The sequence below is a fragment of the Cryptomeria japonica genome, chromosome 9, assembly GCF_030272615.1.
Source record: "Cryptomeria japonica chromosome 9, Sugi_1.0, whole genome shotgun sequence".
NCBI classification, from domain to species: Eukaryota; Viridiplantae; Streptophyta; class Pinopsida; order Cupressales; family Cupressaceae; genus Cryptomeria; species Cryptomeria japonica.
Genome location: NC_081413.1, coordinates 498,618,857 through 498,646,686, shown reverse-complemented (window position 1 = coordinate 498,646,686; position 27,830 = coordinate 498,618,857).

The window sequence follows — 27,830 nt, the reverse complement described above, 5'->3', positions numbered from 1 at the left end:
ATGTATATGGTTAATAAAAGCTGAAATAATGAGATGTATGGGGATGTTTAATTTTGGAATCCTTGCTTGATTTAGATGACTCTGTAGCCTGGATAAGGCACTAGGATCAGTTGTGGTCTTCTTTCTATTTCTCTAGGGGATCAATACTGAAAATGAGTATAAGTTTTTCCTTTAATGTTTCAGTTTTATTAAGGTGATGAAATCCATAGATTTTTAGCATTGGTTTACTATGGATCTCGAATTTTAAAGTGTGAAAGTTTTCACAGAAGGTATACCCACCTGAGCTTTGGATAAGTTCGAAGTGTAGAAGGTTTTGTTGAAACCTTGTTATATGTTATTCTGGAGTTCTAATTTTCTTGGTGTCCTCTTCATATGCAAACAGAGTTCATTATATTTCTTACAGGGAGGATAGAAGGGAATCAGATTTTGAGAACAATAAAAGTGGTGACTCTGCTGGGGAGAGTCATAGTGTGTATCTATGTTACAGATTGGTGCTTGAATTAGTTCAAAAGATTGTTTGGATATCTGTTTGTTTGTGGCAGATTGCATTATCTCTCATTTGTGCTATCCTTTCCTCTGAAAATCCTCCTGATTTTTTTTAAAAATCTTTGCAAGAGATTTGTGAAAACTTGTTTTCTTATTTTCCCCACAATTTGTGTGGGTGGCAACTCTGACAAATATAGCCAGTGCTATTAAATAAGTATAACTCTTTTAAGAAAAAAAAGTATAATGCAGAGAGGAAGGAACACCAGGTCATTTATGAGGAAGCACCCTCAAGAGACGTTACAAGAGGGATTAACTGAATAGGCACGGAGAGGCTAGAAAAGATCAGTAGCACCTGAGCCATCTAATGTTGCTTGGGTACAAAAGAACACTAATGCAGGTAAGTCATCGAAAAGACCCATATATGCAAATTCAAATTCTTCTTCCCGTGAATCTGAGCAAGACATTTTGGGTTTCCATTCTAGGTTGTTTGGTAGTAATGAGGAAGTCCAGATTTTAAATCAGAGGATCTCTCATTTTAGTTTATCTAGGAAAGACAGGAATAGTTCAAATATTAAGATGGACTCTGTACCCAGAACAATATATGGAAATTATAGTTTAATTGATATTGACCAAGTTAATGTATCAGACTCCGAAGAAATGTTCCCTGATGAAGATAAGGTATCCCAAGAAATTGAGGCCCTAAATAGAAAAGTCCATCATTTAATTTCCTGAAGGGCACAAAAGGAAGCAAATAAGGAAAAGGAGGTGAAAGCTAAATTGATGGAGAGGGATAGGCTTCTAAGACAGATTGTTGATCTTGAGTTATTCACCCAAGAGAAAGCTAAGAGTGAGGATGAACCAGTCATCAGAGAAATTTTAGTTGCCAAAACCAACCCTGCACACAAGTTCGTTGTGCAACCAAGTAGGGAGGTCCTTAGCGACCCACAACCTGTTAGAAATAATGTTGACAAAGGAAAACAGAAGTGCATGGAAGATGGGTCTGGATCTAAGACTACAACAAAAATCTCTCATATGTTATCTACACATGAGAGAGAGATAGATAGGATGAGAAAAGAGAAGGAAGATCTACAGAGGGAGTTAGAAAAGTTTGAATTAGAAGCAGCTAATCAAGAGGTTAAAAGAAAGATTAATTATCTAAAGGCTCCTCCTATCATTTTTCCTTCAACAGACCCAAATAAACCTGCTCCTCAGTATGCCTCACTCCCTCCAGTCAAAATTCAGTCAACCTTGCCTGTGAGCACTGTCTCAGCTAATCAAGCCCCTCTCACCAATCAAGTTAACCAAATCCCTCTAACTCATGGTCCTAATATAAGAATGAACATGGGAAATAACCTTACTACTAATAAATTCTAGAGAAGACCCGTTAACTTGGAGTTATATAGACAACTCTTCTTTGATGGAATCCCAGGGTACCCTAACCATGTTCCTACTGAATTAAGGGATAGACTCCACAAATTTGCTGGTAATAATGCAATCAGTGCAGAAGAGCACCTAAAATCTTTCGATGACTTGATAAATGATTATGAAATTGTAGATGAAGATGTCATCATGAAATTGTTTGTACAGTCTTTAGTAGATGATGCAAGGGATTGGTATAGAGGTCTCCCTGTGAATAGCATTGGGTCTTGGGAAGATTTTAAGAATTGCTTTCAAGAACAATATGGTGACAAAACAAATGTGAGCTTCATGCTCAATGAGATCAATAATATTAGAAAGTCTGATAATGAGATTGTCATAGATTTCAATGCTAGATTTCATAAAGCAATGCATAGGCTTTACCAAGTAATGAGGTTAGATGACAACATGTGTTTGAACACTTATTATAATGCTTTTGATTCAAAAATGTCTTACATCTTGAGGGATAAAAACCCACACAGTCTGAGAGATGCTTTTAGGATTGCCATTAATGTGGAGAGTAATAGGAAAGCATCTAGAAAAGTAGGGAGAAGAACTGATGGAAGGTTGTGGCAAGAACCAAAACAGCAGCCAAATAAAGTTGCCAAGGAGGATGACAAAATAGAGAAGCTAATGACTTCCATGAAAGATCTTACTGCTAAGGTAAGTAAAAATGAAAAAACTCATTATAATTGGCAAGATAGGCCTCCTAGATTGCATGACATGCCTTACAATACAACTTGGAAGGATGGCAAACCCCAAAATGAGAAGCCAAAAAATGCTCAGAGCCAAGATACCCCAGATCCTTTGAAAGGAGGAAATATTCATAATATGGAGAATAATCCTTGGTGCATGGCTTGTGATGGACCACATTCTCCTCATCAATGTGTTTTAGCTCAAGCCCTCAAAGAATCCATGAGAAAAGAGGCTAAGCTTGATATTAATATGTTTGAAACTATTATTGAAAGTGATGATGAGTCTTTACAAAGTGAATTTAGTGAATGTGATGTGTTAAATAGTAATAGATCTTACTAAGGACAGTTGACACTTGATTGGCATCCTACTTTGAATGTGGTAACTATTGAGGATGGGTATATGCATGAAGTTGTGGTACCAAAAAGGTGCCACACTTCAAAAAAAATGAAAAATGCTCATAAGGCGCATGCCTTATAAGGCGCATGCACTATAGGGTGCACACACTATAGGGCATGTGCCTTATCAGAGAATGTGGGCTTGGATAATGGGTCAAGGGTCCCATATAACTGTATTTTAGTGTAGCTCATTTGGCTAGCGCCAAATATGGCGTTAGCCATATTTGGCGCTAGCCAAATGACTTCCATTGAAAAAATTTAACCTTTGATAAATTTATACTCTATACCCTATAATCTATACTCTATACCCTATAGTTTGATAGCCACAACCATAAAAAGTAAACCATTTCAAACCTATAACAAATACCCCAGATCGTATGACCAAACATGCTAAATCCTCGACCCTATACAATAACCATAGACCCTATAACCCAATATGCTAAACCATATGAGGTCGTTATGGGTCGTATGGTGTCCTAAGGGGTCATATGGTGTCCTATGACCCCTTAGGACACCATATCACCCCTTAGGACACAATGTGAACCCTAATGACATGTAAGGGGTTAGATGGTATCCTAAGGGGTCATAGGACACTATATGACCCTTTAGGACACCATATGACCCCTCAAGACACCATATGACCCATAACGACACTATATGGTGTTCTAAGGGGTCATATAGTATCCTAAGCGATCATATGGTGTCCTATGACCCCTTAGAACACCATATGACCCATAACAACACTATATGATGTTCTAAGGGGTCACACGGTGTCGTAAGGGGTCATATGGTATCCTAAAGGGTCATAGGACACTATATGAACCGTTAGGACACCATATGACCCCTTAGGACATAATATGGTGTTGTTATGGATCGTATGGTGTCCTAAGGGGTCATATGGTGTCCTAACGGTTCATATAGTGTCCTATGACCCTTTAGGATACCATATGACCCCTTACGACACCATGTGACCCCTTAGGACACCATACGACCCATAACGACACCATATTGTGTCCTAAGGGGTCATATGGTGTCCTAAGGGGTCATATGGTGTCGTAACGGGTCATATAGTGTCCTATGACCCCTTAGGATAACATATAACCCCTTACATGTCATGAGGGTTCAGATTGTGTCCTAAGGGGTCATATGCTGTACTATGACCCCTTAGGACACTATATGACCCCTTAGGACACCATATGGTGTCATTCTGGGTCGTATGGTGTTGTAAGGGGTCATATGGTATCCTATGACCCCTTAGGACACCATATGACCCATTAGGACACAATATGGTGTCGTTATGGGTCGTATGGTGTCCTAAGGGGTCATATGGTGTCCTATGACCCCTTAGGACACAATATGACCCCTTAGGACACAATATGGTGTCGTTATGGGTCATATGGTGTCCTAAGGGGTCATATGGTGTCCTATGGGGCCATAGGACACCATATGACCCCTTAGGTCTCATTAGGGATCATATTGTGTCTTAACGGGTCATATGGTGTGTTGTGACCCCTTAAGACATCATGTGACCCCTTAGGACACCATACGATCCATAATGACACCATATGGTGTCCTAAGGGATCATATAGTGTCCTAAGGGATCAAAGGAAACCATATGACCCCTTAGGACACAATGTGAACCCTAATGATATGTACGGGGTTATATGGTATCCTAAGGGATCATAGGACACTATATGACCCGTTAGGACACTATATGACCCCTTAGGACACCATATGACCCCTTAGGACACAATATGGTGTTGTTATGGGTCGTATGGTGTCGTAAGGGGTCGTATGGTATCCTATGACCCCTTAGCACACCATATGACCCCTTAGGACACAATATGGTGTTGTTATGGGTTGTATTGTGTCCTAAGGAGTCATATGGTGTCCTATGACCCCTTAGGACACCATATGACCCCTTAGGACACAATATGGTGTTGTTATGGGTCGTATGGTGTCCTAAGGGGTCATTTGGTGTCCTATGGGGCCATAGGCCACCATATGACCCCTTAGGTACCGGTAGGGATCATATTGTGTCTTAATAGGTCATATGGTGTGTTTTGACCCCTTAAGATACCATATGACCCCTTATGACACCATACGACCCATAATGACACCATATGGTGTCCTAAGTGATCATATAGTGTCCTAAGGGGTCAAAGGACACCATATGACCCCTGAGGACACAATTTGAACCCTAACGACATGTAAGGGGTTATATGGTATCCTAAGGGGTCATAGGACACTATATGACCCGTTAGGATACCATATGACCCCTTAGGACACCATATGACCCCTTAGAATGCAGTATGGTGTCGTTATGGGTCGTATGGTGTCGTAAGGGGTCATATGGTATCTTATGACCCCTTAGCACACCATATGACCACTTAGGACACAATATGGTGTTTTTATGGGTCGTATGGTGTCCTAAGGGGTCATATGGTGTCCTATGACCCCTTAGGACACCATATGACCCCTTAGGACACAATATGGTGTTGTTATGGATTGTATGGTATCCTAAGGGGTCATATGGTGCCCTATAGGATCATAGGACACCATATGACCCCTTACGTGTCATTAGGGATCATATTGTGTCTTAATAGGTCATATGGTGTGTTATGACCCCTTAAGACACCATATGACCCCTTAGGACACCATACAACCCATAATGACACCATATGGTGTCCTAAGGGGTCATGCAGTGTCCTAAGGGGTCATAGGACACCATATGACCCCTCAGGACACAATGTGAACCCTAACGACACATAAGGGGTTATATGGTATCCTAAGGAGTCATAGGACACTATATGACCCATTACAACACCATATGACCCCTTAGGACACCCTATGACCCCTTAGGACACAATATGGTGTTGTTATGGGTCGTATGGTGTTCTAAGGGGTCATATGGTGTCCTATGACCCCTTAGGACACAATATGATTTTGTTATGGGTTGTATGGTGTCCTAAGGGGTCATATGGTGTCTTATGACGCCTTAGGACACCATAGGACCCCTTAGGTGTTGTTAGGGATTATATTGTGTCTTAACGAGTCATATGGTGTGTTATGACCCTTTAAGACACCATATGACCCCTTAGGACACCATACGGCCCATAATGACACCATATGGTGTCCTAAGGGGTCATATAGTGTCCTAAGGGGTCATAGGACACCATATGACCCCTTAGGACACAATGTGAACCCTAACAACACGTAAGGGGTTATATGGTATCCTAAGGGGTCATAGGACACTATATGACCCATTAGGACACCATATGACCCATAACGACACTATATGGTGTTCTAAGGGGTCACATGGTGTCGTCAGGGGTCATATGGTATCCTATGACCCCTTAGGACACAATATGGTGTCGTTATGGGTCATATGGTGTCCTAAGGGGTCATATGGTGTCCTATGACCCCTTAGGACACAATATGGTGTCATTTTTGGTCGTATGGTGTCCTAAGGGGTCATATGGTGTCCTATGGGGCCATATGACCCCTTAAGTATCGTTAGGGATCATATTATGTCTGAATGGGTCATATGGTGTGTTATGACCCCTTAAGACACCATATGACCCCTTAGGACACCATACGACCCATAATGACACCATATGGTGTCCTAAGGGATCATATATTGTCCTAAGGGGTCATAGGACACCATATGACCCTGTAGGACACAATGTGAACCCTAACGACATGTAAGGGGTTATATGGTGTCCTAAGGGGTCATAGAACACTATATGAACCATTAGGACACCATATGACCCCTTAGGACACCATATGACCCATAATGATACTATATGGTGTTATAAGGGGTCACATGATGTCGTAAGGGGTCAAATGGTATCCTATGGCCCCTTAAGACATCATATGATCCCTTAGGACACAATATGGTGTCGTTATGAGTCGTATGGTGTCGTAAGGGGTCATATGGTGTCCTATGACCCCTTAGGACACCATATGACCCCTTAGGACACAATATTGTGTCGTTATGGGTCGTATGGTGTTCTAAGGGGTCATATGGTGTCCTATGGGGCCATAGGACACCATATGACCCCTTAGGTGTCCTTAGGGATCATATTATGTCTTAACAAGTCATATGGTGTGTTATGATCCCTTAAGACACCATATGACCCCTTAGGACACCATACGACCCATAATGACACCATCTGGTGTCCTAAGGGGTCATATATTGTCCTAAGGCGTCATAGGACACCATATGACCCCTTAGGACACAATGTGAACCCTAACGACACGTAAGGGGTTATATGGTGTCCTAAGCGGTGATAGGACACTATATGATCAATTAGGACACCATATGACACCTTAGGACACCATATGACCTGTAACGATACTATATGGTGTTCTAAGGGGTCACATGAGGTCATAAGGGATCATATGGTATCCTATGACCCCTTAGGACACCATATGACCCCTTAGGACACCATATGACCCCTTAGGACACAATATGGTGTTGTAATGGGTCGTATGGTATCTTAAGGAGTCATATGGTGTCCTATGACCCCTTAGGACATGATATGGTGTCGTTATGGGTCGTATGGTGTCCTAATGGGTCATATGGTGTCCTATGGGGCCATAGGACACCATATGACCCCTTAGGTGTCCTTAGGGATCATATTATGTCTTAACGGGTCATATGGTGTGTTATGACCCCTTAAGACACCATATGACCCCTTAGGACACCATACAACCCATAATGACACAATATGGTGTCCTAAGGGGTCAAATAGTGTCCTAAGGGGTCATAGGACACCATATGACCCCTTAGGACACAATGTGAACTCTCACGACACGTAAGGGGTTATATGGTGTCCTAAGGGGTCATAGGACACTATATGACCCGTTAGGACACCATATGACCCCTAAGGACATGATATGACCCATAATGACACTATATGGTGTTCTAAGGGGTCACATGGTGTTCTAAGGGGTCATCTGGTGTCCTAGGACCCCTTAGGACACCATATGACCCTTTAGGAAACAATATGGTGTCCTTATGGATCATATGGTGTCATAAGGGGTCATATGGTATCCTATGACCCCTTAGGACACCATATGACCCCTTAGGACACAATATGGTGTCGTTATGGTTTGTATGGTGTCCTAAGGGGTCATATGGTGTCCTATGATCTCTTAGGACACCATATGACCCCTTAGGACACCATATGGTGTCGTTATGGGTCATATGGTGTCCTAAGGGGTCATATGGTGTCCTATGGGGTCATAGGACACCATGTGACCCCTTAGGTGTCGTTAGGGATCATATTGTGTCTTAACGGGTCATATAGTGTGCTATGACCCCTTAAGACACCATATGACCCCTTAGGACACCATATGAACCATAATGATACCATATGGTGTCCTAAGGGGTCATATAGTGTCCTAAGGGGTCATAGGATACCATATGACCCCTTAGGACACAATGTGAACCCTAACGACATGTAAGGGGTTATATAGTATCCTAAGGGGTCATAGGACACTATATGACCCATTAGGACACCATATGATCCCTTAGGACACCATATGACCCATAACAACACTATATGGTGTTGTAAGGGGTCACATGGTGTTGTAAGGGATCATATGGTGTCCTATGACCCGTTAAGACACCATATGACCCCTTAGGACACAATATGGTGTCGTTATTCGTCATATGGTGTCCTCATGGGTCATATGGTGTCCTGTGGAGTCATAGGACACCATATGACCCCTTAGGTGTCGTTAGGGATCATATTGTGTCTTAACGGGTCATATGGTGTGCTATGACCCCTTAAGACACCATATGACCCCTTAGAACGGACACCATATGGGTCACTATATGGTGTTGTAAGGGGTCACATGGTGTCGTAAGGGGTCATATGGTGTCCTATGACCCCTTAGGACACCATATGACCCCTTAGGACACAATATGGTGTTGTTTTGGGTTGAGTGGTGTCCTAAGGGGTCATATGGTGTCCTATGGGGTCATAGGACACCATATGACCCCTTAGGTGTCGTTAGGGATCATATTGCATCTTAACTGGCCATATGGTGTGCTATGACCCCTTAAGACACAATATGACCCCTTAGGACACCTTATGTTGTCATTATGGGTCATATGGTGTCCCATGGGATCATAAGACACCTAATGACTACTTAGGACACCATACAACCAATAATGACACCATATGGTGTCGTAAGGGGTCATATAGTGTCCTAAGGGGTCATAGGACACCATATGACCCCTTAGGACACAATGTGAACCCTAACGATATGTAAGGAGTTATGTGGTATCCTAATGAGTCATAGGATACTATATGACCCGTTAGGATACCATATGACCCCTGAGGACACCATATGACCCCTTAGGACACTATATGGTGTTCTAAGGGGTCACATGGTGTCCTAAGGGGTCATCTAGTAAGACACCATATGACCCCTTAGGACACAATATGGTGTTGTTATGGGTTTTATGGTGTTGTAAGGGGTCATATGGTGTCCTATGACTACTTAGGATACCATATGACCCCTTAGGACACAATATGGTGATGTTATGGGTCGTATGGTGTCCTAAGGGGTCATATAGTGTCCTATGGGGTCATAGAACACCATATGACCCCTTAGGTGTTGTTAGGGATCATATTGTGTCTTAACGGGTCACATGGTGTGTTATGACCCCTTAAGACACCATATGAACCCTTAGGACACCTTATGTTGTCATTATGGGTTGTATGGTGTCCTAAGGGGTCATATGGTGTCCTAAGAGATCATCGCACACCATAAGACCATACTGACCCCATATGGCATACTAGGGGCTCATATGGTGTCCTAAGGGGTAATAGGACACCATACAAACCATACTGACACCATATGGTGTACTAAGGGATCATATGGTGTCCTAAGGGGTCATAGGACACCATATAACCCCTTAGGACACAATGTGACCCCTAACGACACCTAAGTGGTCATATGGTGTCCTATGACCCATTAAGACACCATATGGTGTCGTTATGGGTTGTATTGTGTCCTAAGGGGTCATATGGTGTCCTATGACCACTTAGGACAGAATATGGTGTCATTATGGGTCCTATGGTAACCTAAGAGGTCATATGTCCTATGACCCCTTCGGACACCATATGACCCCTTAGGTGTCGTTAGGGGTCATATTGTGTCCTAAGGGGTCATATGGTGTTCTATGACCCCTTAGGATCTAGAGAGAGGAGGGAGTGAGAAAGAAACTGAGGGAAAGAGGTGAGAGAGGGAATTAGATGGGTGTAAGGATGAAGAGGGAGATAGCTCAATGGATAGGAGAATAAGGGAATTGTGAGAGCTAGAGAGGGGAGGGACAAAGAAGAGTATGTATCTTTAAGAATGAAGAGCCCGAGAAGAGGTAAGGGGAGAGAGAGAATATGAGATCTAGTTCATAGAGAGAGATGGAACTACGAGGGAAGGGAGATAAAGAAGGGAGAGGTGAGATAGGGGTTTCTATGTACACATTTGGCTCTCTCCCTATTTGGCATGTGCCAAATGTGGAATATGGACCACATTTGGTGCGCGCCAAATAAAAAAATCCATACATCACATTTGGTGCATGCCAAATAAGGCGAGCGCCATATTTGGCACACGCCAAATGGCCCGCTTTGGGAAACACCAAACCTATGGGTTGGATTTGCCTTGGGCATCCAACCCAAGGTTTGGAGGACCATTTCAGGCTAGAGACGTGTTTTTATCAGAACATTGAAAATTTTGACATATTTTTGGTCGTGCTCTCCATCAGGTTTGCACGTGTTTCAATGAAGTTTAAGAAAATACCGTGGTAAACTTGAGCTCCCTCTTAGCTATCCAACAATGTAATTTATTTTAAATTTTGATTTCGTTAAGTCTTTCAACTATAATTTCTTTTGTCAGTGTGTTTATTTTTGTCAAAAACCAACATGCACTATTTTGGGTATAGATTTTTACACGTTCATCAAATTTTGAAAAAACTTACATTTTTAGAAAGAAGACTCCATTCTACACAATTTTAAAAAAAAAATTGGTTTTTTATTAGTTTTGAATGATTTTAGGGCGGAGCACGCTCAAATTTCTATTTTTCAAGATGTGTCCACTTCAAAAATTAGTAAAAAATCATATACTCATTAAAAAATTAGCTGAAAAATCTGGCATAAACTACACGGTGTTAGCTAACTTCTCACTGAAGCGATTTTAAAAATTTGAAAAAAAAGTTAACATTTTAGGGGGGCCACAACAGACGCTATGTTATGTTTTTTGCATAAAAACGGGACCACTTTTTGTGGCCCCCCTTTTTGAAGCCCTTAATCTCCACCATTTTCAAAAAAAAATAGTAGTTTAGAAAGTAGACTCGAAGCACTCTGACTCTTGTTCTTGTTGCATCTTCAAATTTGGAAAGTAATTATCTTCAATTTGTCATTGAAGTTCAGACTTTGCTGATTTCAGAAGAAAAAAAAAAAAGTGGCATCTTAAGACCCCCTTTCGGTACCACAACTTGGTGCACATACCCAGATGAAGAAGTTCATCTCCGAAGACCAAGTGATGAAGAGGTAAGAAATATTACTAAGGCTTCCATAGCCAAAGCCAAGCATAATTATAACTTTAGAAGTAGTAAGAAGGATGGGAATCAAGGGGAACCTGGCTCAATGCTCATAAAAGAAGTATGTCAGAAGAAAGCAGTAAGTCATGACATCTTGCCTCGAGATAGTCAGGCAAACAATGACCAATTGAAAGATGTAGCCAAGGGTATGGATAATAATGCTACTAGTGATATGCAAGGAACTGCTACACTGAAGAAGGCAAGTCAGCCTAAGATAGAGAAAGCTAAGATTAATACTGAGTTTATTAATAATTCCACATTTGATATGACTCAGGCTCTTACCCAGATGAAGGTCACAGTCCCATTGGTAGAATTATTGAAAATAAAGGAACATAGAGAAGTTGCCCTATCTTTGTTTTCTAAGATATCTGATAGTAGTACACCTTTGCCTTCAGGTTCAAAGAAGGATGAAAAGGATATTGAGTTGCAAACCCCAGAGGTATATGTTGGAACAACCATTACACAAGAGCCTTCACAGGTTGATCCTTTCTATGTTACTTTGTTAGTGAATAACCGGTTAATTAAGAACTGTATGATAGATTCTAGTGCAGCTGCAAATGTGATGCCATATGGTGTTATGAAAGAATTAGGATTCTCAGTAAGTATAGTATATGGGAAGTGTTATGTTATGGATAACAGAGAAGTACCAGTGATAGGTATAATGAAAGATGTGGAAGTAAAGATAGCAGCATTTCCTGAAGCAACATATAAGATTGATGTCATAGTAACTGACACAAAACCTCATTATGGCATGCTATTATCAAGACAATGGGCTGCAGCTATAGGTGGAAATGTTCAGTTGGATCTATCATTTGCTACAATCCCAATCAATGGAAGCCAGGTTAAGTTGTATAGAGAACCACGTGCCCCTAGGGTAATTGAGAAGATAGACCCTAATATGTTAAACTGTATGATTGATGTGGATCTTGACAATTTTAGAATACAACCAATTTTACCTCAATTGAAAAATACTGATTCTATTGTGACTGAATTGGAATCTCAACAACATGGTCTATGGCACATGTATTTTGATGGAGCTTGCTCTAAAGAAGGATCTGGAGCAGGAGTTCTTTTTGTGTCCCCATCAAGTTTAACCTTCAAATACTCTTTTTTGCTAGCCTTTCAGTGTACAAACAACACTGTTGAATATGAAGCCTTGTTATTGGGGCTTGAAGTTGCAAAAAGGCATGGGATTCAGTTTTTAAGAGTACTAGGAGATTCAGAGTTAGTTGTCTCTCGGGTTAGATCTAAGTATGCATCTAAAAATGATCATTTGAAAAGATATACGCATGCAGTTTGGGATGTGATTGAACATTTTTGTGCAATCTCTATTAATTGGATAGAAAGATCAAAAAACATAATGGTTGATTTCTTAGCAAATGTTGCATTAAAAAATGATGACATAACACTAACCGGTGTATCCACAATTAAGATAAAAGCTAGGCCTGCCATCCTTGATAATGTATATAATTGGCAAGTGTTTGCGGATGATGAAGACATTCTCAGATTCATACAATGCATTGATGACTATGATGGACAAAAAATTGATTGCAATGCATTGGTAGAAGTGGTGGAAGATAGAGAAACTATGTTTCGAAATGACATGGTTCAGTTGGAAACTAATGAAATACCTAGAGGATTAGTAGAATTGGAAGGTATATTCAGTTATAGTGAAAGTCATTTGCATCAGCAGTCAACCACCAAGTTAGATGAATTGGAGGAAGTAAACTTGGGGACAGAATCGTCCCCTAAGTTGGTGTATATTGGAAAAAATTTGTCTCCTCATGTCAGAGTCAACCTTATTAATTTATTGAAGAAATATAAGCATGTTTTTGCTTGGTCTTATGAAGATCTGAAGGCATATAGACAAGATCTATTTCAACATGAAGTCCCTTTGCTTCCAAATGCTAAGCCTTTTAGACAGAAACAAAGACCTATCAACCCCCTACTGGAATCTAAAATGCAACAAGAGTTAACCAATCTGAGGGAAGGGGGGATCATTAAGCCTATAAGGCATTCATCATGGGTGTCTAATTTGGTCCCAATTACGAAGAAGAATGGGGACATAAGGCCGTGTTAATTTTAGGAACCTAAATGTTGCTTCTTTGAAAGACAATTATTCTTCTCCTAATATGGAAGCAATGTTGCAGAGAGTAACTGGCTGTGACCTATTGTCTATGATGGATGGGTTCTCAAGATACTAGGTATTAGTAAAATAATTTGAACAATTCAAGACTGCTTTTACCACCCCTTGGGGAACATATGTATATGTTAGAATGCCTTTTGGTTTAAAAAATGCTAGAGCTACTTTCCAGAGAGAAATGGATGTAGCTTTCAAGGAATTCATTAACATTATCATGGTAGTGTATCAAGATGATTTAACATGTTTCTCTAAAAGAGCAGATGACCACTATGGGCACTTGGAAAAGGTTTTCAATAAAGCTCTAGAATTTGGTCTTTAAATCCAAAAAAATGTCATTTTGTTGTCACTGAAGTAAAGTTGCTTGGGCATATTGTCTCCAAGGAAGGGGTTAGAATAGACCCTGAAAGAGTTGAAGCTATAAACAATGTACCTGAGCGAAGGAGTGTCAAAGGTATCCAGTCTTTCTTGGGCAAGGTAAATTTTTTTAGAAGGTTCATTGCCAATTTTGCAGAGATAGTTAAGCCCATTGTTAGATTACTTAAGAAATATGCAAAGTTCTACTGGGATGAAGAAGCTTCGAAGGCTTTTGGTGAGATTAAAAAGGCTATCTAGGAGGCACCAGTGTTGAAGTCCCGTGATTACAATAAGCCCTTTGCTCTGTTTTCTTTTGCTTCTTATCATACAGTGGTTGCAATTCTTTTACAAAAGGATAATGAAGGACATGAACACCCTATAGCCTTTTACAACAAATGTCTACAAGCTGCAAAGCTAAAGTATGAAATTATGGAGAAACAAGCATATGCTCTGGTTAAGGTTGTAAAAGCATTTAGGCCATATCTTGTGAATGCACAAGTAATTGCTTATGTCCCACATGCAGCTGTCAAGGACATTTTATCTCAGTCTGAGGTCACTGGTAAAAGATGCAGATGGATAACTATGTGTGTGAAAAAGTGAACCTATAGCTGCAAGCACAACACTTCAATTAAGTCATTATATGCATGGTTAGTAATCAATAATCAATAAGAAATAAACCATAGCAAAGCAACCAATTGCCTTCTAAAAGATGCGAGTATAAGATTGCTCTCAGATTTTTATAAGCAATATCAGTGACTAGACTACACCAAGATGAAGGATTTAATCTATATGATATTAAGCTATATGGATGTAAGATGGATGAATAATTCAAGCAATAATAATCAATTCAAGCAACAATGGATGCAAGCAATAATGGATGTAAAAATGGATGCAAATAATCTAAAAAGCACAATAATCTTTAATGACTCCAGAGTGAAATTAGCGTGATAATAATTTCCAAGCATGTTCTCAAAAATCTCTGGGGTGAATTGGAATGAGAGTTGAAGACTGAATTTATAGAGAATCACAAGAGAAAAAGCTCAATTTAGGATTAATTGAAATAATTGAGAAATCAGATTCAGTTAACCTTGAGATAGATTCCAATTATAGTTTAATTGAAATGCATTCAAATTAGAAGTTCAAGTTGCATTGGAAAATAATAATAAATTAATTCCATGCATATAGGATAAAAATAGATAATTCTTTAATTTATTCAAGAAAAAGGTCTTTTCAATGCAAATGAACTTCTTTTTCTGAAAAGCTTTGACTTCCAATTTTAGAGAATAATTCAATAATTCAATTAAATTGCTTTTCTGATTTCAAGTTTTAAATTTAGAAAAAGAAATAATATCTCAAGTTTGATTTCTCTCTCAATTCAATTATTTTTGTTGTTAGTCCCTGCCTATATAGGCAGGAAACTAATGTTTTCAGCTAACTAATTTTTTACAATTACTTCATTCTTGGAAGCTGTGTCAAAAAAATTTAATCTCATTTACTATAGTTTGGAAGAATTTATTATTTTTGAGTATTTTTTTGAGGTTTTTAACTTTTTTCTGATTGGTGCATTATATTTTTGTTGGGGTTTTAATTTATTTTATTTAGAGATTTGAAGAAAAAAGGTATGATAACCAATCAAAAGTGAGGAATAAAATATTTTTATCATAGCTTTCTAATGTATTGGTACTTATTATTATTGAAAAAAAATTCTAGAGCTTTCTAAAAGTGTTTTCTAAGGTTGTATTTTTTTTCAAGGGCTTTCTAGAAGAGCATGGTTCATTCATATTATTTGAAAGACCCTGGCTTCATTTTTGTTATTGCAGCGACACCCATATCAATAGTATATAGATTATCATAGTATTTCTCGTCATATGTAATATAGTTATGTTTTTAGCATGAGTTTTGTCTGCTCCACATCTGTTGAGCTAGAGGTTCAGACCAAAGCCTTGGACTCTGTTATGGCCTTACATGTATTTATATTGTCCTTGACGAGCTTCCACAGAGCTTTACCAACTTCCTCCTTGACAGAATCATTAATGGCAGGATCTTAAGTTGATATGCCCTTTAAATTAAGCCCAGATAAAGAAGGCAGCCCTAGGGCTGCCGCAGTGTCCTCCTACAGATGAGCTAGGGTATGAGCATTTGTAACCTTTGAAGCCAGGCTAGTCGTAACCAAAGAATGGATAGTCACAACGAGCTTAACAGTGACAAGGCATTTACTACCCTCTTGAAGGCTCTCAAATGCCAAATGCCCAACCAGGGATCGAATCACACCATCGTGCGCAAACTGATCTTGCCAGTTTGCCCTTGGCTCATCAGAAAGCATCTCAGAAAGAGCCCAGCAATCGTGCTCTGCAACCTCATATGGCCTTCCTTCAGAACCTTTGCAAAGGTAAAACAAACCCCCTCTTCCATCATTTTCCTCACCCGGTTCGGATCCCTCCCTAGATACCCCAAAGCCCTAGCGGCCGCTTCCTGCCCTTTCCGAATCGCCACCTCTGTCACAGACCCTACGCTGCTACTGGCGGTGGCGGAGGTGACTGTGGATGTATCCTTGTAATTGATGAGCATCAGCAGTGGCGCAATTACGCCCTCCTCCACACTCAGCTTCGCATTCTGGTCTGGATTGTCCTTCGTGAGAGAAAGAATCGAAGCCACAGCGTTGGCCTTATCAGATGGGCTTCCCGTGTGGAGCCATGCAATCTACTCCCAAATTAACCCTAACATCGGATCTCATTTGTACCAATAGGCAATAACCCTATTTGTGATCTCTCATCATCTCCATCATATGGAGAGACATTTAGAAACCGATGTAAGTATTTTGGGAAGTTCTTTGTTTTGTGATGGAGTGAATTTTTCATCTAATTTTTTTGTGTAATGGTAAGTAAGCTATGTTTGTTGGTTTATGTAGGGAAGTAAAGATGTTGCAATGATTCCTGGTGCATGTTTCAACGAAGAGGACTCAAATGGACATGGAGAGGGGCGATGTCAAATTCATCAAAAGAAAGGCTAACGTGTAGAAGATATACATATTCAAGAGTTTTGCTGCCCAAAGGCTCCAATTTAGCTCTTTGGAGAACCCTCCCAAAGAGACGAGTGTCCACGACTTTATCCGCTCGGTGCGGAGAAAGTGCAACAGGGAGGACAAGGGAAAGTTAAAATGCAAGGAGGAGGAGATGGAGAATTCGGCCAAGCCCATCCAGTGGGGTACCCATGTGATCGTGCAAGATATCGTGGGGAATTAAAAAAATTGGGAAGATAACCCCCCTTGCTGAAGCTAACAAAATAACTACCTTAATTCTTCAGGTCTGCCTTGTTCCAAGCCAATGTTTTTTTTCGAGGTTACACTTTGGGTGTTATGTTTACCATTTGCATTTATGAATTGGCCATTTTCTTTTCCTTCACTGTCGATGTTAGGCTTTGCATGTGGTTTTCTAATTCTACTTATTTTCAATTTTAGGAACAACTCTCTATTTGATAATGGTAAATGCTCTTGTTCTGTTACTTTTAACGTACATGAAAGAACAGTTATGGAGTTTAGTGTAGACACCCAAAATTGTCCAGTCTAATTAAATAAATATTATTTATTTAATTATCTAAGCTTAATTCTTCTATTAATTAAATAAATCTTTATTTATTTAATTAATTCATTTATCCTCTTCTAGCCTTATTTCTCATTTAAAAAAATACATTTATTTATTTAAATTATCCTTTTCCTAAATTAAATAAATATCTTATTTATTTAATCATCCCACTTCTTCTATTAATTAAATAAATCTTTATTTATTTAATTAATTCATTAGCCTTTTCTACCTATGACACATGTCATTCATCTCTTAATTCATACACTACCTACCCCTTTCATTATTTTATTATTTCTTTTACCTACCCTCTAATCATAGCCGACCTCCTTTTACACCTCTCAATCTTATCCCTCCATTTCATATAGTGTCTTCTATATAAGGAGATGCTTCCTTCATTATCAAACCCTGGCTAATCAATGATTCTAATCAATCATCCTAATCAATTTTATACACTTGACTACACTATGCTTTTGAACATAGGTGATCCTACTTGCAACCACATTTCGTTCTTTGTTGAACTCTTGTGCACATAAAATCTGAGAGCAAATATATCAAGAAAGATCAATGGAGATAGGAAGAATGGAGATCCAAACCCTATTGGACATGTGATGGTATAATCTTTGTGATTTCATTTGATTTGCATTGTCTTAGGTAATCTTCATATGTTATGGTGGATCTTTGTTGTTGTTAGGCTAGGGTTTTGTGGTTGAATTCATTTAGCCTTTCAATATCATTATTATTGTTATCCATTTTCACCATATACATTTAGTATATAACTTTATCTTTTCTGTCAAATTTTTTGGTTGTCACTGTCTGGTCTTTAGTGCACCAGGACCTAAGCTATTAAGCTTAGAGTAGTGACTATTGTAGAAGCCTAGAGAAGTGCCTTTTATTGGATGTGTTACTTTGGACTAAAGTTGTAGCTCGCCTCTGACATACGAACAGAGAAGCACATCTTTGAAAATATTTTTTCCTGTGTAAAATATTCAATGCTGATTAATTTGATAAATTCTAGCTAATTATCGAGTAGAAGTTTTTTAACAGGGCCAAAGATAGCTTAGCAAGCTCTATAATTTTTCTTTCGCATAATGTTTTCGTTTTTTCCTTTTGTTGATAAATGCAACACAAACACAGTGTTTATGATAGATAGCCTCGAGAAGATGAAAAAACCTCAATTTAGGGGCAGTTGCTTTCTTACTGGACTATATTGCTCAAATAAACAATTACAGGTTAAAAATTTCAGCCTTGTCAATTCTCTTTCTCAAGTTTACCATTCCAACACACAATCTCACTGAAAAATGGAGAACTGGAAACTTTATTTCAACTCAAAAAATCTGATGAACAATGGATTGATGAGATATACCAGTGGATCCACTCTCGCAAATTGAGCTTATCATAATCTGTACCTGTTTAGAATTGCTTCCATGAGTTGTTGTGCTTTGCTCTAAATAAAATAGACTACATTAATGGATGATTTGTATGGATTTTTCTATTGCAAGAGCTTAACTATCCTACTCTTCACAACCCTTGCATCCAGATTTAGAATATGAAAAAATATTTTGTTTCTTTGTTACATTTGTGTACCAATGATGTAGCATGTTTGAAAGTAAATTCAGTTGGCAGCTCCACATTGATAATTTTGTACATATTCAACTTAAGAATTATCGCTTGATTATTTCTAAAATTTGTTTTGATTTTTTCAAAAGAGTCCAGTTCACTTTACCTGTAAAATTTATTATTATTGACGTGACATTAAATTTCATAACATATGAGTTATATTGTTTCTATGTTGAAGATACACTATTTCAATATATATAAGTTTTATACTTTGGTTTAGTTATAATTTCAGCAATCAAAACAAAGCTATTTATTATGATGCAAATTTGATTCCACTCATAGCAGCCTCCTCATTTCTTTTTTGCATCCAATGCACTTCATACCACTATTTTCAGTTCCCTATTTTTTTTGGCAATAGGCAGGGACTCCAGCTCTATAGAGCTCTTGTTTTATTTTCAATTCAACTCTTTGTAATAAATTAATTCATCTTTTGTAATAAATTAATCCTTTTTGCATGATTGAATGACAAATTTATTAATTAATTAAATATGCAAGGATAGCATATTTAATTAATTAAAATGGGATAATTGATCAAAATGATATTATTGGAAATGATTTGATTAATTAAATAAATATTTGATTAATATTGAGTAGTTTATTTGCCACGTGATATTTGATGATTTAAAGAATTAATAATGTGCTCAAGATTGATTTAATTGCCTTTGGTTAGGACCTTGGTGATGTTGTCGAGATTAGGGGTCCATGGTTTAGATGACCATTTTTAGGGTATTACATTTGCCCCTCTTTGAATTAATGTGTGAACAGCACATTGGTTCAAAGAATGTGTGATATCTAGGAAATGTCATTTTTGAACTTGATTGATCATGAACTAGATGAAAAGCAAGGTGTTTAGCTTGATTCGAAGTGACAAAGCTGAATGAAGTCTGATTAAAGTGATACCGATCCCAAACTTGATTGAACTGAGGAACGATAGAAAACAAAGACACTGAACTTGAACTTGACTGATCAAGAAGCGGATCTTACTGATCTAGAACTTGATTGATCTTAGATACAGTGAGTGATGATAAAAATTGATCTTGAACTTGATTGATCAAGACACGATGAGCGAAGAATGAACTGTTCAGCTTGATCAAGAAACGAATACTAAACATCTACTTAGATTTAGTGTGATCAAAGATACTCTTGAAACTTTTGATTGAGCTTAAACTAATAATTAGCTTGATTTCAAGTGATGAAACTGATATGCCCCTAGCGATTGATTTGATTCAGATGATCGAGAGATCTCAACTTGATGTGAAGCGATGAAGCTGAGATGCCCCTTAGCAATAAGGATTGATTTTCTTTAGTTGAAAAGATTTTGCTCAACTTTTGATGAAGATTTAAAAAATTTCCTCGACTTATGAGATGTGAAGTCATAAGGTCACTTGTATGCCCCCTCGGGAGAGAAATCGAAAGATAGCGAGGGTAGTTGATTTTAGGCAATTTTGAGCAATGATAAGTTATGTGAGCACAAATTGATTTTGAAGAATTTTGAAGATTGAATTGATTGCGAAATTGATTCGTAAATTTGAAATTGAGATTCAACGTTGAAATTGAGCGCAATTTTAAGAAAGACTGAGAATTTGATAAAAAAGAGCGCTAAGTGGTCCAAATTCTAAAATTGACTAGCAAGATGATCTTGAATTTTGATTTTGATCCCGAAAATGGAATCAGAGTAGGCACATTAGCTAAGGGTACAATTTTCATGACCATCGGAGCAAGTTGAAAAATTAGGTTTTAGGCTATATATAGGACGAAAGTGTCATTTTCAAATCATTTTAACCCTCCAAGTTTGAAAATTCAAAAAGCCTTCTGCGAAGAAAAATGGTGGTCCCTACGCGTCAGCATCAATTTGAGTGCTAGAGAAGACATAATCGACCTCAAAACTACGAGCCAGCGGTAAGTGATCGATCTTAAGCCTCTTTATGTTTCCAATTTTGAATTTTTTTTGTTCATTTTTGAAGTTTTTCATAGGTTTTGGGTCGGGTGTCTTAGTTTATCGTGCAAGACAAGATCCTGTCTCGTATGAGAAACTGGTAAAAAAATCTTATTTCATTTGAGCCTACTAGTTTTGTCATACGGGGTCCACCCTTGTGTTGTATGACAAGTCTGTTAAAAGACCATTTTGTCATGCGAAGTGTAAAAGTTTATCATTCGAGGTTGTTTTCTCATACTAGAGCCATTCCTGACTCGTACGAGATGCTTCTTGACTGTGTTTTGTCGTTCGAAAGATAGTGATCATTTTTGAAAGTGTAAGCATGAAATTTTGGTTTTGCATTTGACTTATTTGGATTTGCGTGATGTTTAAATTCTCTTGTAGGCTCATTTGGAATGTTTTCTGATGATCGTTGTTGGGTTTTTGTAGGTTCGATTACCTCTTGTGCTCTTCAGATGTGTATATCCACCTGCGATGGCATTAGTTCATCATCTATCTGAGGTTGAGTAGGCTCATGTTGATTTGTGCGGCTTGACTCATTTATTGCGATTACCTGATATCCGTGTGAACCACAAGATGCTCACGGCATTGGTTGAGCATTTTCATTCGGAGCAGAATACATTTCATTTGCCAATTGGGGAGTTGACTATCACTCCCAAGGATGCGTACAAGATCCTTTGTATCCCTTTTGTTGGGGATAAGGTGGATTATGATACTGCATTGTTACCTGGACTACAGGCTCTTAGGAATGTATTTAGGGATCCCGACATTTTGACTCGTTCCATGAGTTGGGACATTCTTATGAGCAGGTATAGTGAGGAGTATCCCCTGGCATGTGTTCTAGTAGGGTTCATTGGTTGCTTCTTGATGTCGGACAGAGGGCAACAGGGTTTCCAGAGCGGATGGGGTTGTATGCTAGAGAGGTTGATAGAGACCCCTCAGAGACTTGGCTGGGGCTCTTGTTTGTTGGCCCACATGTATCAGGAGATGCATGAGATTGTTTATAGAGATGGGTGAAGCATGGTCGTGGGTGTATACATTTTATAGGTGTGGGCTTGGGAGCACCTTCCCATTTTTCGGTCGATTATAGATGATAGCAGAGAGCCAGGGCAGCCGATTATTTACAGGTATGTCAGATATATTACGTAGTCCCATCTGGGCAAGACAAATTTTTGGCGACGACAGCTCGACGACCTTATAGAAGTTGTCTGGAGACCATACAGAGGGTTGGAGTCATGGGATGACTAGCGGGCGGTTTGTAGAGACCTGTTTGTTACACGCTCACTGATTGGGAGGTCGCAGACTGTTGTGGAGCGATTCGTCATTTCACAAGTGATGAGGCAGTACGGCCGGCCTCAAGGGATCTCTTAGGAGTATACAACATATGCTCGATACGCCGATGAGGAGCAGGGAAAACTTTAAGAAACCCCTCCCCCTTGGACAAGGTGTAAAAACCTAGCAAAAGTTGTATAATTCCGAGGAAAATTTTAATTTTACTGGCGAATTTTTGCGGTTCATGGAGAAAACTAATAATCTCCATTGGTGAATTAGCCGTGATCGCTCAAAGTTTGTGAAAAATCCTAGCAAATTGTACTATTTTTAAAACCTAAAAAATAATTGCATGGGTGAATGGTAATGTTTTTAAAACCAGAAAAATATTTGCATTGGCGATTTCAACCTATTTTCAAACCATAAAAATAAATATTGGTGATTTCATGCTATTTTCAAACCATAGAAATAAAATATTGGCAATTTCAAGCTATTTTCAAACCATAAAAATAAAATTTTGGTGATTTTAAGATATTAACTTTAAGTAATTAAAACACGTGGCACACAGTCGTCAACTCTCTACCTCTCACAGTCATCAACTCTCTACCTCTCACAGTCATCAACTCTCTCTATCTCCAACTCGCAAGCTGAAAATGCTAAGCCTTCTTAACCTCGAGATCTAGCGACTGAGGGAAACTGAACTGGCACTCGCCAATTCTCGACCACAAATGTTAAGTCCTCGTCGCCGTAGCGACTTGGAGATAGTGGTAACTTAAAAACTTTAACCCTTGTCGCGTACTCACCAACATAAAATTGTTTATCTCAGACCAACTCGACACCTCGTGACCAAAGCAATTTCACTAACAATCTCCAGCTCGGTAACATAAAACGCTAACACCCAAAAAGCTAGAGACCTCGCGATGTAAACCCAAACCAACTTGTCGCCAACTCGCGGCTTGATCACGTCTTCAAACATTTTACCTTGCGAGCTGGCGATAACCATAAAACTTAACCACAAACTATCTGGTCGCTAGCTCGCAACCTAAAATTTTTAAGGCTTGGATGCTGACTCGTTCCTGAGGGACTAGTTTGAAGGTTTCTCTTGAGTTGAGGTTGATTAGACAAGTGAGGACGACAGTTTCAGAGGCATAAAAGGATTTGATAGCTTCTAAGTTAGAGATGGGAGATCAGGGATTTCTGTGAGAAATAAGAGCTCAGGTTTCTTGTTGTCAGGGATTTTGATGCAGAATTTGTCCAATCAAGGAGGAATAAAATTAGAACAAAATTGTTCACAATAAATGAGCCTTAGCAGGATGCAATGGATTTGATAGGCATGATGATGACTTCTAGGAATCTAGAGTCTACAGTCATGTTGAAAACCACCAAAATGATAATTTTTCACGTGAATGCAGAATGAGCATCACCAAATGAAGTGTGAAAATGTTATAAATACAATGGAGTGGTGACTTAATTGGTAGAAGAGAAAATAAACCTTTTTCATTTTCTGAGAGTGGTTTTTTTCCTCGGAAAGGAAGATGATGTTTGAGCAGGATCGTGCATGGAGTTGTACTTGTTGTGTGCTCTGTGATACCGGATGGGTGTTTTTTTGTTTTCTTCTGTGTGAGTTTAGTTATTGTCAGAGGGGTTGTGAAAGTGAGAAGGATTGCCAGAGGGGGTGTGAAATCCTTTTTTGTCAAGAAGGGCCAAGCATGGCACATCCTCTACTTCTACTCTGCCATAGGATGGCAAGGGGTTTGAAGAAGAATCCCGCAGAGGAATGAAAGAAGGATCTGTTTGGGTGGGGAGTGGCACCCAGTCATCTTTGTGATGACATAGAAGCTGCAACGCCCCCCTCAATAGATTACATTTACCCTAAAGCTCATGTTTCCACTTTCCCTGATTGTGGGCATGAAGGCTCAAGTTCCTCTTTCCATTTTCTTTGTTCCTAGCCATGAAGGCTTCCTCCTTAATTCAGAAACGATCTGTTGGACTTGGATAGAACGTAACATCTCACATTCCATCCGAAATGAAGGCATCAGGGTGATAATGGCATGGCTCAAGAAGTTTTGCAAGTTGTATAGTCATTGGGGTTCCTTTTCTGGTTACAGTAGTGATTCTAGACTCTAGGTGAAGGGAACAAGTTGTATACTGTATAGTCATTTACAGAGCAAATGAAAAGCATTTAGTGTCAAGCTTTGTCTATATATAAATTTATTTTGTGTATAATTCTATCTCTATCAAATGATCAGAATCATGAGATTTAATTTTTTTCATTTGTTGCATTGTTATGGTGTATGTAATTTTTCATTTAATGCTTCCTAATCCTATTATGCCCAGGAATGCAAAATTTCTGTTAGTCTAGAATCATATTAAATAATTAAGGATTCACCTCATTGTAATTGGTGGGCGGATTATAGAGTCATAGACAGTCATAGAACACCTCCATATATATTACATAAACAACAATAGCATATAAAATCATAAGAGTATTAAGAATGAAAGTATTAAACACCACAATAGATTATTAGATAGGAATACAATTATACAACATAATTAGTAAAACATCAAGACAACAAACCAGTGCCTTATCCTAGGGCATAGAGTCACTTACAATTCAAGACAACCTAATAATAAACTTCAATAAGATTCATTTGTAGATAAATAGGAATGAAATTATGAATAATGCCATTACATACGGTTACACAACCCAGATTCATATGTAAACTGAAAAACCCTTGACCGTTCAATTCACAGTGAAAACATAAATTCAACACAAAGACAATTATGTAAAGATCGCATTGCTCAAACTCTAAATGGTATTGATATTATATTCATAATGATATTAGAAAATAAATTCACAATGCGATTCAACTATGCACTTATCAAATTCTTGAATAGTTGAGCTATTATAACTATATTAATATAAGAGTTTTCAAGTTCAACATCATTGATCAATAAAAGTGGCAACCTCAACCTAAGGATTCAACAAGCTTAGGATTAATGTGAGGAATCTTGGGTAGCAACCTCAACCTGAGATTTCTTCTTTGGCTTTAGCATGGCTTGCCACCTGTCCACCTCTTTGTCTGTTGGCCAACTGAATGCCTTTACCTCTTCCAACTTTGCAACTGAATCTGCCCATCTGGCATCTGTAACTGCCTTGGACTCAACAATAAACTTTGCATGGTCAACCTCAACCTTGAACAGTGAATCAAGCAGACCATTAAGGAAATTAGCATCAACCTGTTCATTTACATGCTTGATTATTTCTTCTTGCTCCAGAATCAAATCAAATTCACTGGTCCAATCAGAAACTGATTTCAAATCTCCATTAATACCATAAATTGAAGGCACCAATTTATTATAACCTTCCCCAAATGTCTGCAATCATTTATAAGCACATCCTTCCCTCTGAAAAATGAATAAGCTGCATTCATTACCTCCACCATGTCTTTAGTGTCACTGATCTTGGGAGGGAACTCGTCACTATACATCATTGCAGTATCTAGCTTATCCATTAATTTGCTTCTTCCTGACCAAACATTGAACAAAGGTCCAAGAAAAGCGACAACCTCAGAGGATGTTTTGCTTGCCTCTTATCATGCACAACCATCAATTTGTCTTTCAATACACTAATCCTATGTTTCAAAATTCCTGACACAACAGAGATAGCCTTGACATTTTGTTCCTTTTCAAGCTTTTCAATTTTCCCTATGTATTCCTCCATTTTTGTTGTCACAACAGCTGGTATTTCTTGTACTTGTTCTGTAATCTGTATTGGAGGGGGCTCATTTGCAATTTTTTTATTTCAACTCCACTAACTCTTCCTCCAGAGCGCCCTTCTTCATCAATGTCTCTTCATATTTTTTAGACAATGCAATCAATTGGGTATATGTTTCTGTGTATCTTCTTAACAAATCCTCTATTTTTGATAAATTCATGAAAGAAACTTGAGTCAAAAATGAGGCAATCTTCATGTCAGTTGTGTTCTGCAAGTTCCAAATCATTCTATCAGCTTTCTTTTCTACTTGGATATTTAGAAGGTGGGGCTTTTGAGTGGAAGGGGCCAAAGACCAAGCACCAAGTGTCTTTGACTTAGGATTAAATCATGATCCTCTTATTACATCTCCAATTTCAAATTCAGTTCTAAACATTGGGTCCTCTTGCTTCCTAATCTGATCAATAATAAAAATAGACTGGATATCCCAGTCAGGCATCATAATCATACCAATACTCTTTATCAATTATCTTGCCTATTCCACAGATATTTCCTCCCTCTCAGGATCATATTCCTACAGTGCCTTGATGATCTCCTCTTTCTTTTCTTCATTTGCTTCCTCTATGATCAGATTTTGTTTTAATTGATTTTGTTTCAACCTTGTCAAAAAAAATTTAAATTCATTTGACTTAATAAAGTCATCATCTTTCATGAACTCATTTGACAACATCACACACTCATCAAAGCCTTAAGAAAGGGCTTCGTTTGTTTCTCCCTGTTCTTCATTATGCCCTGCTTCTCTAAGATGTGTCCTTATTTGATGAAAGTAGTGTCCTTATTTGATGAATGTAGTGTCCTTGTTCTGTAACAATTGCTCTAGCAGGGTCTCTCCTCACAATTCTACCGACCTCAATGGTTTTTTGTTTCTTTGCAGCTGGCACTCGGGTAGATTGAACTTCATCCCCACTCTCTACATCATCAGCAGACACACTAAGTGGCCTCTTGCCATGTGAAGAATGTCCATCTTGAGGGTCTTGTTGTTGAGCAGTCACTTTTGGAATTTGAGGCATTTGTTCCATCAGAGTTTCATATAAACTCAGCATTTTGTTAATCCTATCCAGGTAAGGGCTATCAGGGCAAAAACCTAAGAAACTAGGGTCAGCAGCCAACAATGCTGCTTCAACTCTCATCAATTTTTTCCATTTTCTTCTCCTTTCTTGTACTTCATCTTTTCTCAGCAAATTTCTAACCACTTCTTCATCATCCAATGGTTCATGGTCCTTTATTGTGGCCCAAGGTGTTATTTTTGGCATTGCAACTTTAATAAATTGTTCCGGATTACAGAATCTAGATACAACATTAACCAACCTATACTGTTTAAGGAAATTGTTTACTTCATCAAAGGAACTCCTACCAATGGTAAAATCAGACGTAACCCAAAGCCTAGGAAGAAAAGTACCCTTCCTATGTTTATCAAGGTATTCTTTTTCAACTAGGGTCAATTGCCAGATAAACTCCATAAAAGCAATCCTAATTGGAATAAATTTTGGTAAAATATGGGGAGGCTGAGGACACCCATAGACTCTCATCACAGTAAAGTTATCA